This window comes from Semicossyphus pulcher, unplaced genomic scaffold, assembly GCF_022749685.1.
Source record: "Semicossyphus pulcher isolate SPU_LCO1_2020_fin unplaced genomic scaffold, fSemPul1.0.p SCAF_5, whole genome shotgun sequence".
Taxonomy (NCBI): domain Eukaryota; kingdom Metazoa; phylum Chordata; class Actinopteri; order Labriformes; family Labridae; genus Semicossyphus; species Semicossyphus pulcher.
The window spans coordinates 12749550-12762103 of NW_027211726.1; the positions used below are offsets into that span (position 1 = coordinate 12749550).

General features: G+C 40.7%; 1 protein-coding gene across 1 annotated transcript in view; it reads right to left on the bottom strand.

Annotated features, from left to right (window-relative positions):
* Window positions 1-9334, bottom strand: part of LOC138608534 (solute carrier family 45 member 4) — a 56767-nt gene extending 47433 nt beyond the window's left edge. Inside the window, exons 1-2 of the mRNA XM_069681145.1 lie at window positions 9242-9334; window positions 7960-8041 (exon numbers count right to left, since the gene is read on the bottom strand). The gene's annotated coding sequence lies outside the window, so the exon portion shown is untranslated. The remainder of the gene's footprint in view (window positions 1-7959; window positions 8042-9241) is intronic.
* Between the last annotated feature and the right edge of the window lie 3220 nt (window positions 9335-12554).

Sequence of the window (12554 nt, forward strand, 5' to 3'; positions counted from 1 at the left end):
CAAATTTAGCTGGGGTTTATGAAACAAACCAAACTGCGACCAAGAATCTCACCAAACCCCGCAGCTTAACACTCCTGAAAACATCGTCTATAAGCTGCACACAAACAGTGTCTGTCTGTCTGAGAGTTGGCAACATGACAGTGGAAGCGTGCCAGCAGGGTTTGTGCCACACTAACTTGAGGCCATGCGTGACGTCAGACTCAAAAATCGGATTTTTTTTTTGGAAGCTTTGCCTGGTGTCAGTCTGTGTGACCTAAATAATTACAATCATAGTCAATATTCAGTGAATAACATCAATGCAAATACAACTACTAATGTGTTTAGTCGACTATAACTTTTATCACCCACTTTTCCACCAGTTAGACATAAGAAAAATTCTGCAGATCTTTCACAAAGTGCTGGTACTTTGAAAATATACATGCATATGAACATACAATACATGCATGGATAGAGAAAATGGTTCTTTAGAGAAATTACTTGCAAAAAAAAAAAAAAAAAAGGGCAATAGGGACAGAATTTGGTTTCAATCAGACACCAAGTAATAACAGGGCCAACTATCTTAGTAAGTAAGCAGGACCCTGATGCGACGCTCACTTTACATTATCCCGTTTATTACATGGCTATTAAGTTACGAAATCCATAATTACACACTAAATATTGACTTGAAAATGATTGGATGAATTTAAAAATTATTATCTTTCCGTTTAAAAATTGTCTGTTACACTCACAGTGAGAGCAGTGTCCATAGCAACGGTTAACTTCAGCCTTCTTAAAATGAGCTGAACTAGCTCACATTAAATTTTCTTTTTCACTACTTTTACATTCACCGTCTTTAAACAACCGCCGTAGCCCCTACTGTGTTCCGTTTAATGTTTACTCCATGTGTCGTCTTCTTTTCTCTAAGCAGACCAACATCAAATTTACTGGACTTCTTTTGGCGGATTGATATGATTACAGCTAGTCCTCCGGATTGTGTGATTAGAGCCGCATCCCTAGCAATGGTCTGTTCTTCATAACAACAGTCTGTTATGGAGAAATAGCAGACCTCGGAGTGCTGTAATTAACCAATCAGAATCAAGTATTTAACACAGCTGTGTAATAATAAACACTAACAGGTTATCTAATATGATCGTATGCGAGTCCAATCTAGTAGTAGAAGCATTTTAGAGTATGGAACTGAAACATTGTGTAAGCTACGTTCAAGCAATCTGGCAGTTTCAAGCGTCACATGATCAATTAGTTGCTTTATTTTAGGCACACTTGCTCACAGAGGTAGTGCCATTTTATTGTTGCAAAAATGTATTGCACAATCAACGCACCAACTACCCACATGCACCGTCAGCTAAATCAAACATGATATGACAAGTAGCTCGTGATAAGAAACTAACACCTACAACTTAAAACAGAAATTGCAGGTTAAGTGAAGCAACTAGCTGGCTCTTATTACTCAGGTCTGCAACACTATTACAACCACATTTTCATCTTCAGCATTGAAACCATTTTGTAATAATCAAATATGTCACTAGGAACGTTGTGGTGACTCACAATCAGGCCCAACTTCACCAGAAACTTCACCAAAACTCAGAAAACAACATTCTCTGACAACACTTCCAGAAAAACAAGCAGAAAAACAATCCTTTTAAATTGCACCATCTATAACTGGGCCGCACAAACACACAGAGCCAATTAAAACCAAATGGTGGAGAGTTTGAACCAAAACATGTGGCTATAAATTAACATCGGGGTGCACATTTCCGTGTTTGGGAAGCTGCATTTGATCCCATTTAGTGAGAAAAGCAACCACATGGCAAGCCTAACAGCAACAGGAAATAAGAAAGAGGAACAAAAGTTTCAAAGTACCTTTAAAACCGCTGTTTGATGTTTGGAGGTTTCCTGTGCAGATTGCAGACAGAGATTAGCAGCATAGACCTGCTGCCTGTTTAACATGTGACGAGCTGCGTTAGAAAAGTTTTACAGAGTTACATTGTCCGCTTCTGTGATAAATCAACTTGTATTTGTAAGAATGTGGAGAAGACTCCATGTTCTTCTTCTGTAGCAGGCAGGCCGAGTGTGTGTGTGAGTGTGTGTGTGTGTGAGAATGTGTCCATTACTTTGAGTGCAGTATTACTAACAGTGTTAATGACATTACTGGCACACAGCCAAAGATCGTCTCTCCTCTTTCACCCTGGATACCTGACCACCTGTCTGTCTGCATGGCCCCTCTCATGCGAAACAGTCTGTTCTTCAGGTTCACATGCAAACAGGAACTATCAATATGCAGATGTGAAGTCATTTTGAAGCAAAAGAGTTCACTTGTTTTAGACTTTTTCTTATATATAACCCAAATGTTAACCGATTACTAAGTGTTGGTTGGGCTAAACAAGCCCCTATTTGAAGACGGTTCTTGATAAATTGTGATGGCCATTTTTCACTTTGACATTTTACTGGCTGAGCAGTTAACCAGTTAAATAATCTGCACATCAATCAGAGTTGCAACACTGAAATGCCAATTGTTCCATAACAAATGTTCTAGAAAATCTGATTACTTGGCATTAAAATTACATTTTTCACAAAGCCCCAAAACAAGATTTTTGTATCACTGTGATTAAGTACTTTTGGCTGAGCGCCAGGGTCAGCCCTACACATGGGTCTGTATGTGACTGAGTCAGGGTCGCCAGGTCTGTGTGACAAAACCAGCCCAACGGCCAATAAAACCAGCCCAATACTAGAACTCAAAATGTACCCCTGTCAAACTATATACACCGCTTTTAAAGTCTAACAGCATTGTTATCATTGCCAAATGCATTATAAAATACAGATTAATTAAACTCATAGAGGTGGGTGAGAGGAGGATGCTGTCAAAACTGGCATCCATCATGGACAACTCCTCTCACCCCCTGCGATCTTGGTTGTACAGTACCGACAAAAAGCTTTTGTACTATCTCCAGCCACACGTTCTATCCATTCTTTGATTCCGATTTCTCTTCACCAGTTCCTTCTGTATTTCTTCCTGTATTTTTCCCACTTACCGGGCGTCATGTTTCTCCCCGGCCGGAGTTGCTAGCTTGAATTGTCCGGCGTGTTAACGGATTCCGCTGCAGGTGTCACTGCTGACAATAGCTGGCTAGCTGACAGCACACAGTGCACCGAATGGATACGGACTGTGTGCAGTTTAAGTTTGCTAACTGTGTGGGAAAGTAGAGTGTGTGGGTTTGTTATGTGGGCATGCATGTCCCATGTCCATTATGTGTAGTGCTGAATTATCTGGAGTCCGTTTGGTGGGATTTGAGTATAAATAAATTATTTAATCTAAAATAATTTCTATTTATAGATAGCCTATCATTCATGTAATTTGCATGCAAAACAGGTCTACCCAACCAGCAGACAAAAATGTCCACCTGCGGCAACACTTAAAAAGTAGCCCTATTCAGCGGGACAACCGCAGACCTGGCAACCCTGGACCGAGTGAGTGAGTGGGTGACGGTACTTTCAGAGCCAAATAAAGTTTAAAAAAAAAAATAAAAATAAAAAACAACTACGGCCCGGGAAACACTTCAAAATAAAAGCATTGTGTACAAACGAGGGGAGTCAGAATTCCAGATCAGGCTTTTACTTTGAAAAAGCATACCGAAAGTGTTGAACTACTTTACTCTCCATGCCTGTGACTTTTACTACAGGAGGAGATGTAAATATTGCTGTCAGAGATCGATAGGACTCATCACAGTTAATTTTCACCGTGTATTTTGACCGAGAACCGTGCGCGACTCGCGGAAAAAAATAGGCGAGCCTCCTATTCGTGTCTCACCAGCATTGTGAAGACTCATCTGTTTTCATGCATTTCAATTGAAAATGAAAACGTCCTGCAGCCGTCACGCACACAACACGCTAGCAGTGTTACCCACCTAGTGTGACCTAGTCTTGTTTTCCAGGTAGTTACTTCACTTGACAAGTGAAAAAAAGAAAGGCAATAAATCATCAAAGGCAGCTTGCTGTGGTAAACTATTTCCTTGGGAGTGGTTTAATTACCCCACGCTTACCAAAGAAATAAAAGCAACCAAGACGCCAAAATTGGACTCTCTGCCAATCATCTCTGGCATCCAGTCAGCTCCTGGTAATTTCATTGGAAGTGTTTGTCCCGGGATATTTCGGCTAAGGATGAGTCAGTGCAGATGGGAACAGGGATTGGACGAAAACCAATAAAGCTGTAAGACTGATGTTCATTATTTTATTTAAAACTTTTAAATGACTTTGGAAAAACTTTGGAGTGGGAGACAGTTTGCCGGATGTTTCCCAACAGAACAGAGCTCACTGATGAGGTTTTAAATTCACCCTACAGGCAGCAAACAGCTCAGCGAGGCCAAATTTGTTCAAGCTTTTCACGCTATTGGAGTTCAGTCTGCCTCGAAGGAAAAAATCTGCCCTATAACATAACTTTTGGCACATTTTTAACAGTTTGAAACCACAATGGCAGCTCTGCAGAAGCATCAACTGCTGGTCACAATCTCTAGCAGGGAAAATTATTACTGTGACCCTGAGCGAGGCAGCCAGATTTACTGCGCCACGAGCACACATTCACACTTTGAAACGGTTTTAAAAAGGTCAAGATTTTTCACTGGTCACGGCTGTGTAAGTCTGGCTGCGTTTCTACTTTAAAAGGGGAACAGGATTGTTGCTTCACATGTGATTATAAAGTGATCTTTGAACAGGATTTCACACCTCCAAAAAATACTGAGAAACACCGGGTCAGGAGACAGCTCATTGTTCTGTTCTCACAGGAATAAGTAGAGGTACAAGAGTACTAAACCTCCGAAGGCCGGTTGTGTCCTACATAAAGTACTTTGTGACCACAGCTGACCTTTAGCTGCTCGCCTGATTGAAAAGTGACAGTGAGAAATAAAAGATGCCAGTGTCAACAAGGATTTACAGATTCTCATGGGTATGTCACACATTACTGACTGACGTTGTCAAACAGAAAAACGAACAGATGTTTAACTGTAACACGACCAGCCTCTTCCTTCACGCATCATGTGAGTTTTGAATGCTCGTTCCGTTTAATGTGTTCCTGCAGCCTCTCGACCAAATGCTTGAAATCGACTAAAATGCCTCTAAAAGGTTGACAAAAAAAGTTTGCACAATTAATTAATTACATTTCAGAGCACTTTTAATTTATGACCTTGACGTCATTATCCGGAAGAGAAAAAAGAGCAAGTCAGAGATTATCTTGCCAACTGATATTTTGGTCAAGATTTAAAGGGGGGGTATTATGCTCATTTCAAGCTTCATATTTCTCTCTGTGGAGTAGCTTAGCATAATTTACAGTTACAAAAAATCATATTTTTTCTAACACTGGTGCCCTGTGCAGGCCCTCATACAGCCTCTGCCTAAAACGACTCAGTCGCCTGTCCCTTTAAGAAACCTTGTGACGTCACAAAGTGCAGCGTGTAGAAAAAACTGTGTGAATCCTGGTGTTCACAGCAGCCTGCAGACTGAGCTGAGAAGCCTGGGGATTATTCCAACATACTTTTAGCTACAGATTTGCGCACGTTTGGTCTGGACATCCAACATTGTAACATTATGTCTTAAAATGTGAAACAGCATAACACCCCTCTTTAATTCTTTGTCCTGGCTTCTGGTTTACCCAACCACCTGAACCAAACTATAGAAATGAAGAAGAATCTGGATGCGACAAAGATGCAAACAAAAAAGGGAAAAAAAGAAAGAAGAGACTTGGGAGACAGAGAGGAGGAGAGCTGACATGTGAGCGAGCAAATACAGTGGACGGCCTCTATTCTCAGAAGACTTTCTTGTTATTGACAATCTCTGGAGCTAAATCTGTGTGTGTGCGTGTGTGTGTGTGTCCTCCAACTCAGAGCCAGGGCTAAATACAGTACAGCCACCTGATATTGTCTTTGATAACAGTCCTCCACCACTTGAAAAACGACCAGGCGTAAATGCAGTGTTGTACATAGTGTTCACACATACAAGCACAGCTGCCGGTAGATTCCTTACACACACACACACACACACATTCACATCTGTTAGACGGCAAAGGAATAAACCCATGACATCTTCTTTCTGTCTTTCCTGGACATTAATTACAGTCCTGATCGGGGCTGTCTTGAGGGGAAGTTATGAAAGGATAACTTTGCAAGGCTGAATTAAACTGTGAAGCGCTTTTGTTTTTTTTACCCATCTGGAAAGTAAACAACTTTCCCAATTTGTGGAAAGTCGTGCCAGACAGTCACACGATTTCAAATTTGACTCGTGGGTTAAACTTTTTAAAAAAGAAATATGTAAACAAACCAGTAACTCGTCTTCTTTCCCCTCAACCGTTAAATACTTTGACTACCAACAACAAAAGATCATTTATAGCTGCAGCAAGTGCGAGTGTGAGATCTGGTAGGGATAAGGCGGGCTATTGATGACACCGATGTAAGTGAGACGACAAACACACACACACATAAACACACAATGTTGCTCTCCGATCAGAGGTGGGAAAACATACTCGCTCACTCCTTTCTTTCCTTAGGATGTGGGTTATCTACACACAGGATCGGGATACAAAGCCAGATCAGCTGAGTGTGTTTGTGTGATGGACAGAAAAACGTAAACATGCTGAGAGAGAGCAAAGGACGGACAGTGTTACTTTAAACTACACTGCAAAAAGGTGGTTTTTCAACAACAAAAAAAGGGCTGACAGATGATTTTTCTTTTTAGGTCTTTGCCTTTATTAGATAGGATAGTGGATAGCGTTGGAAATGTGGGAAGAGAGAGTGAGGATGACATGCAGCAGAGGCCCGAGGGTCGGAGGTTAACGTGCGGCCGCTGCATCAAGGGTGTGCATCTAAACTGCTGAGCTAAACCGGCGTCCCACAGGGAACTGTTTTTAGTCCTGCGGTATTTAAGTTTACTTCAATACACTACATTCTGTTCAGACCCTTTTTAGACAGTTCTGCCAGTTGAGAGTAAAGATGTCAAGGTTCTACGATAAGAATATAAAACCTCTCAACAGGATTCCTTCTTCATCTTTTAAGGAATCTGCAATTTGTGCTTCCACCGAGGCCCTCGAGCTCCTACATGTGGTGTGGAAACCAATTGAGTCCAGTGAGTATAATGGTGTTGGCTCGCAGCACAGTCCTACATCATGCACATGTCATTTTGAAATATGTTACTGGCCTTGATGAGTTGAGTTGAGTTAATGTGCTTGTTTCAACCTCTAAAACATAATTTCTTATTAAGTACTTGTGTTTTTATATCAGTTGCTAATCTCAATCTCGATTTAACCATCATTAATGTAAAGTGCGTTTTTTAATGTATCCATAAAGAGACTATGATCTGCGTTATAAACTAGGATTAAACTACGCACTAAGACGCTTTCTTATATTTTGCAATGTATATATAATCTAATGTATATATAATCCAGTTCAGCATGTTTAGTGTTTAAATATTTGTATATAGGCGAATGATCAAAAGCCTCTCCGTGTAGATGTACACATTGGAGGAGGATGTATGATCTGTTTGCATAACATCTGAGTGAATGTACGCCTATGTGCACGAGTCTGTGTTCATGTGACTGTCTGCATGTGACCAGTCGTGTCTGGCTACATCTTGTGCGGTACGCTGTGCATGTGTGTGTGTGCGTGTCAGTAATAAGGCGATGCTGACTCAGCACCAGTTGATAGTCAGCAAACATTACATCAAGAGGAAGTGGATTGCTTTCACTTCAGCTGAATCGGCTGATCTGTGCCATGCAAACTGAAACCGAGGCAGCATCATGTCGAGAGCGAGACGCTGACACAAAGAGACACAGATTTTTTTTTTGAGGAAGAAGTTTGAGAAGCAAGAATGCAGATTTAGACCAAGTAACAGTAAAAAAGACACCGGGCTTTTAAAGGGCAGCAAATTAAAGAAGTGGTTGCTCCCTCGTTAGTTTTAAGTGTGTGTGTATTTAAGACTCACCAAAAGGCCTTAAAAGCTTCATAAATGTCGTTGAGACGTTTCTTTTTGGTCCACGCTGCGATCTTCAGCCCTGCAGTCGTACCTGAAAAACATACAAAGCAAATAGGCCCTGTTTACATCTGCGTGCCGTCAAATCAGCACTATGCACACAGAAAAACAAGCACACACACACACACGGTAAGCCACGTTAGACTGTACATTAAATCAATACAGCACAAAACACAACTGCATCTTCTAAAACAACCGGTGCCAATAAATGGAAGACACTAGAATCAGTACAGCGCTAACAAAAAGTCTTTCCTCTTTCCTGGCCTTAACTGGCTTAAAGCATTGTATGCAGAATCACAGAAACGTGACAGTATATATGTGTAGAATGAAATCTATGTGAGCATTGTCTTCGAAGCAAAACAACTTTCCGACAGCAAAGAGGTGGAGGAGATCTGCTGTTGACCCAACACAAAAACATTTATACCAATGCATCTAACGACTTTAAGCATCATAAATCACTCAGTAAATCAGCAAAACATAAATCACATTTGAGAGTCTGAAACCGAATATATTTTGAGCACCGTTACTGTTAAGATAACTTTAATGACTTAATCACCAACAAAATTGTTGTTTACACATTTCTTTCCACTGATTGACATATACACAAATAAACTGCAGCCTGGCATCACATCCACAACAGGTGACTTTAAATGCACCTGCAGCCACTGGCAATAAAATAACAGACTAATAGTTAGCCTAATTAAAAGCATGACACTCCTTAAGTTGTATTTATTTTTAATTGGCAAGCCCAGAAATCAAACAGACTGGCCCACCTGTTTTCTTTTGATATTCCCCAAGTCACAGGTGTGTTTTTCACTACAGTAAACTGCTCATTACAAAGGTGTAGTGCTGAAGAAAATAAAGCTTATTCTACCACTAATGTGCCTACTCAATGTCCTAACTGCAACCCTTCTGCTTTGAACCCTTCTGTACCTGCTTTTCATTTAATAACAATTAAGAGATTTTAATTATTTACCACCTGACAATAAAAGCAACCTAATTATGCAACCTGACCCATCGCAGGCTGTCACCTCCAGCCTTTTTGTTTTGAAACAGGCCTACAGAAACTACTGTAAATGCCTCCTCCTCCTCCTCCTCCTCTCCCTCTCTCTGCAGCAGCAACCTGAGATGCTGTGTATTCCGCCTGCCGGAGCCGAGACCCAACGGCGGACAGAAAATGTTTAATATCCGTGCCCTGCCGTCGCCGGTGTGTAAACTACGACACCGTGCTCACCTCGCCGGGTCGTGTCAGCCGCCGGCTCCGTGTTTGTGTCCGCTGAAGCGGTCGGACAGTCGCTCGGCTCTGCAGCTGCTTTTGTTGCATAGGTTGTCCGCTGCTGCTGCAACTGAAGCCAGGGCTTTAAATACGCCTTTAAAGGAATATCTGTCGGAAGAAGAGACGTAGCGCTGGCTTCCGCCGACGTCACTGCAGATTTGCATAAAGGGGCGGGGTTTTGGCGGTGGTATACAAAGTAGAGGAGAGGCTGATTTTCTTTTAAAGGGGAATGCCGTGAAACAAACAAAACAACAAGGTACTAGTAGTTTGTTACTCACTACAGTAAACTTCTTCCTGAAGCAACACTGATGCACTGCTCTCATGTAACTGCATTACCTTCAAGTATAATAGAGTATTTTTATATAAACAATTCTCATTATTTGAGGTCATGATTCTGATCATAAAATCTTAAGTTGTGTGAGGCTCAATCATCAACTGAAACCAGCAAAACACTCGATGCAAATGGACTCTCCTTTCACTCTGGGTTTGCACCAATAATTCAACAGAGGAGCAGTCCAAATACATTTCAGAAAACTGAGCGCAAAATCACAAAGATGTGTGCAATATCCATCAAATAAATCTGTTAGAAAAAGTGTAGAAGCAGTATCAAATGGATGTACATAAAGGACCAAGGACAAAGGAGGAGCCCTGAGGGACACCACAGTTAGAAGAGGAAGTAGAGAGGCAACATGTATGAATGTGGCATTTTGCAGTTCCCTTTGGACCAATTCAAAGTTTGTAGAAAGCTTGATTAATTGTGTCAAATTTGGTGCTTAGAAATAAAGTTACATCACTTTGTTAATATTAAGGACAAACTGCAGGCTGGTGGCATCACACCCACAACTAATGACATTTAAATCCACCCTCACACTGTCAATAAAACATTCTTTGTGTGTAATTGGCAAGGGAAGAAACCAAACATATCTGTCATGCTGTGACAGATGTCTGACAGATTGTGTTGATGTTCCCACAGTCACACACGGGCGTGTTCTTCACCATAGTTACCTTTTCTTTCCTGGTTCATCATGCAGAGATCAGGGACAAATTCTTTAGAACTTTACAACTGTCTGTTGCACAATCCATCTTTGACATATTTTTTTGTGCAAATACTATTTATTTATTATTCTGGACAATGCAAAAGAGTTATTGGACTGTAAAAAGAAATAGTTTTAATTAGTTTAAATTCTGTTGAAACTTGAGTGCCGTCCCGGCCTGTGCAGCTTCAAGGCTCATACATGAAAGTTATCCAAGGGTAAACTCTCACCTTACACGATCTCTCTGAGTTTCCCCGACAGGGAGGGCACGTTGAGCTCCTGAGGTGATTTATAACGACAGCTGTAATTAGCTCATGCAAAAGCACATTGGCATCGAAATGATTAAGAAAACAACAACAAAGAGCGCACAAGTGCAGCAAAACCACTTTGAAAGGTTAAAAGCTTGAGAGGCTTTGGAACTCAACCCACCTCTCCGGTTTATACCTGTCCATAATGATTGAAGCTGTGGCTTCTGCAGCGTTGTTTGGGGAGTAACTGACACAAAACAGAGACAGATGTCTCTTAACAATTTGCAAATGCTCTTACAATTATTTTTGCCCTCAAGGTTGACGCATTCTTCTTCTGTCATAACCTGCATGAATACGGAACTACACCTGCCTGCAGTAAATATATGTTTTTGGGTTTTTTTGTACTGATTTTAACAGTGTGCCTTATTATCATCCTTAAATATCGTAATCATGATTGCTATTGCTTTTTAAAGATATATAAATTACATGAATCAGCTACACTTTTACGCTGGGTGACATTGTTTATTACTTTTCTCCAAATGTTTATGTTGTTTTTGCCTTTTCTTTTCTGGCTCGTTACAAATGGGCGAGGCTCAGTTTGAATCATATTGTATGGACAGGTGTGGTTTTGTTTCTGCTTAAGTATTTGCATTCCTTGCCTGCACTGTGATCAAGCCACACCCACAAAAGTCTTCGTTAAGGCAATTAGCTGAACTTTTGAATGTGCAAAACATACTTTAAAGATTTACAACCTCACCCTTGGGGCTGGGAGACAAGACCAGAAAAAACAAACTGCATTGCTGTTGTTTTAGGTGTCATCGTGGGGTTTATGATATCCTTTCCTTACATAATTCATGTCATGTTAAAGTCTGCAACAACTTCTCATTTAGTCTTTTCTTCTTCTCTTTCCAACAATTAATAAAAGGCGTAGACGACTGCAGTATCTGCTACTTATTTCTTTAAGCCTGGTACTGCACAGCACTTTGCTTCTAATGACTCGAGTTGCTGTTTCAATGCTCCAGAGTGTTTTCAAAGTCAGGTTTAAATTTGCAGCACAAACAGCAATTGTGTGTTTTTCCCTCGTAACTCTACCTCCTGCTTCCTGTAAGTAAAAGTTTATGGATTAAAGGAAACTGATTAAGAGCTGCAGGAGACACAGGGAACAACTTATCTGCCGCTGCAGCCGAGGCATGAGTGGAACTGCACGGTGAGAGATTAGCAGACGCTTATGGCTTTATGTAACCAAACAATGTAAATCATGCACACATAGACACATTTAAAGATACATTTACACGGATGAAACTGCTAATCCATGCAGAGGCAGTATCTAAAGGGAGGGAAGAGAGGCTTTGGTGCAAAAACACTTTGAACAATCCAGACTAACTGGGAGGTCAGAGGTCATTCCTAGAGCAGCAGCCAGGCAGGGATTAACTGTTCTATTCAAGAACACCTGAGGGTGGACACAGCCTGTTCTTGCTTTATGCTGTATCATTCTTATGTCTCCTTCTCTGTTTTCACTGTGGAGAACATTCATCCATGATTATACAAAGTAAAGCATCATTTCCCAGCAAAAATAGCATTTGTAGTCCATGTTCACAAACATGAGGATATGTTGATTTTTATTAATACTGGAATAAAAGCACTATAAAGATCTAACCCTCGGACCTTGAGCGTTTTAATGCACTTTTTTTAATCATTTGCTTATTTATAAAAGCAAATCAGTTCACTGGGTAGTAAATACATGTAATTCTTTACAATAGAAAGCGCTATTTTACTGATATTTTAAAATTCTTATCTGTAAAGAGAATTTCCATGAGCTCTCATCAGCAAGCTTGCATCATTTTCTCTTGTCAACAAACAGCCCCCTCTTCTGGTGAACTGAAGGAAGTGCATAAACAAGGGGAGTTCAAATGTAGCTCCATCAATTTGATCATTTGCATCCAGTATGTCTTTCTGGGATGGGGACATTATAACACATGCATGCAAACT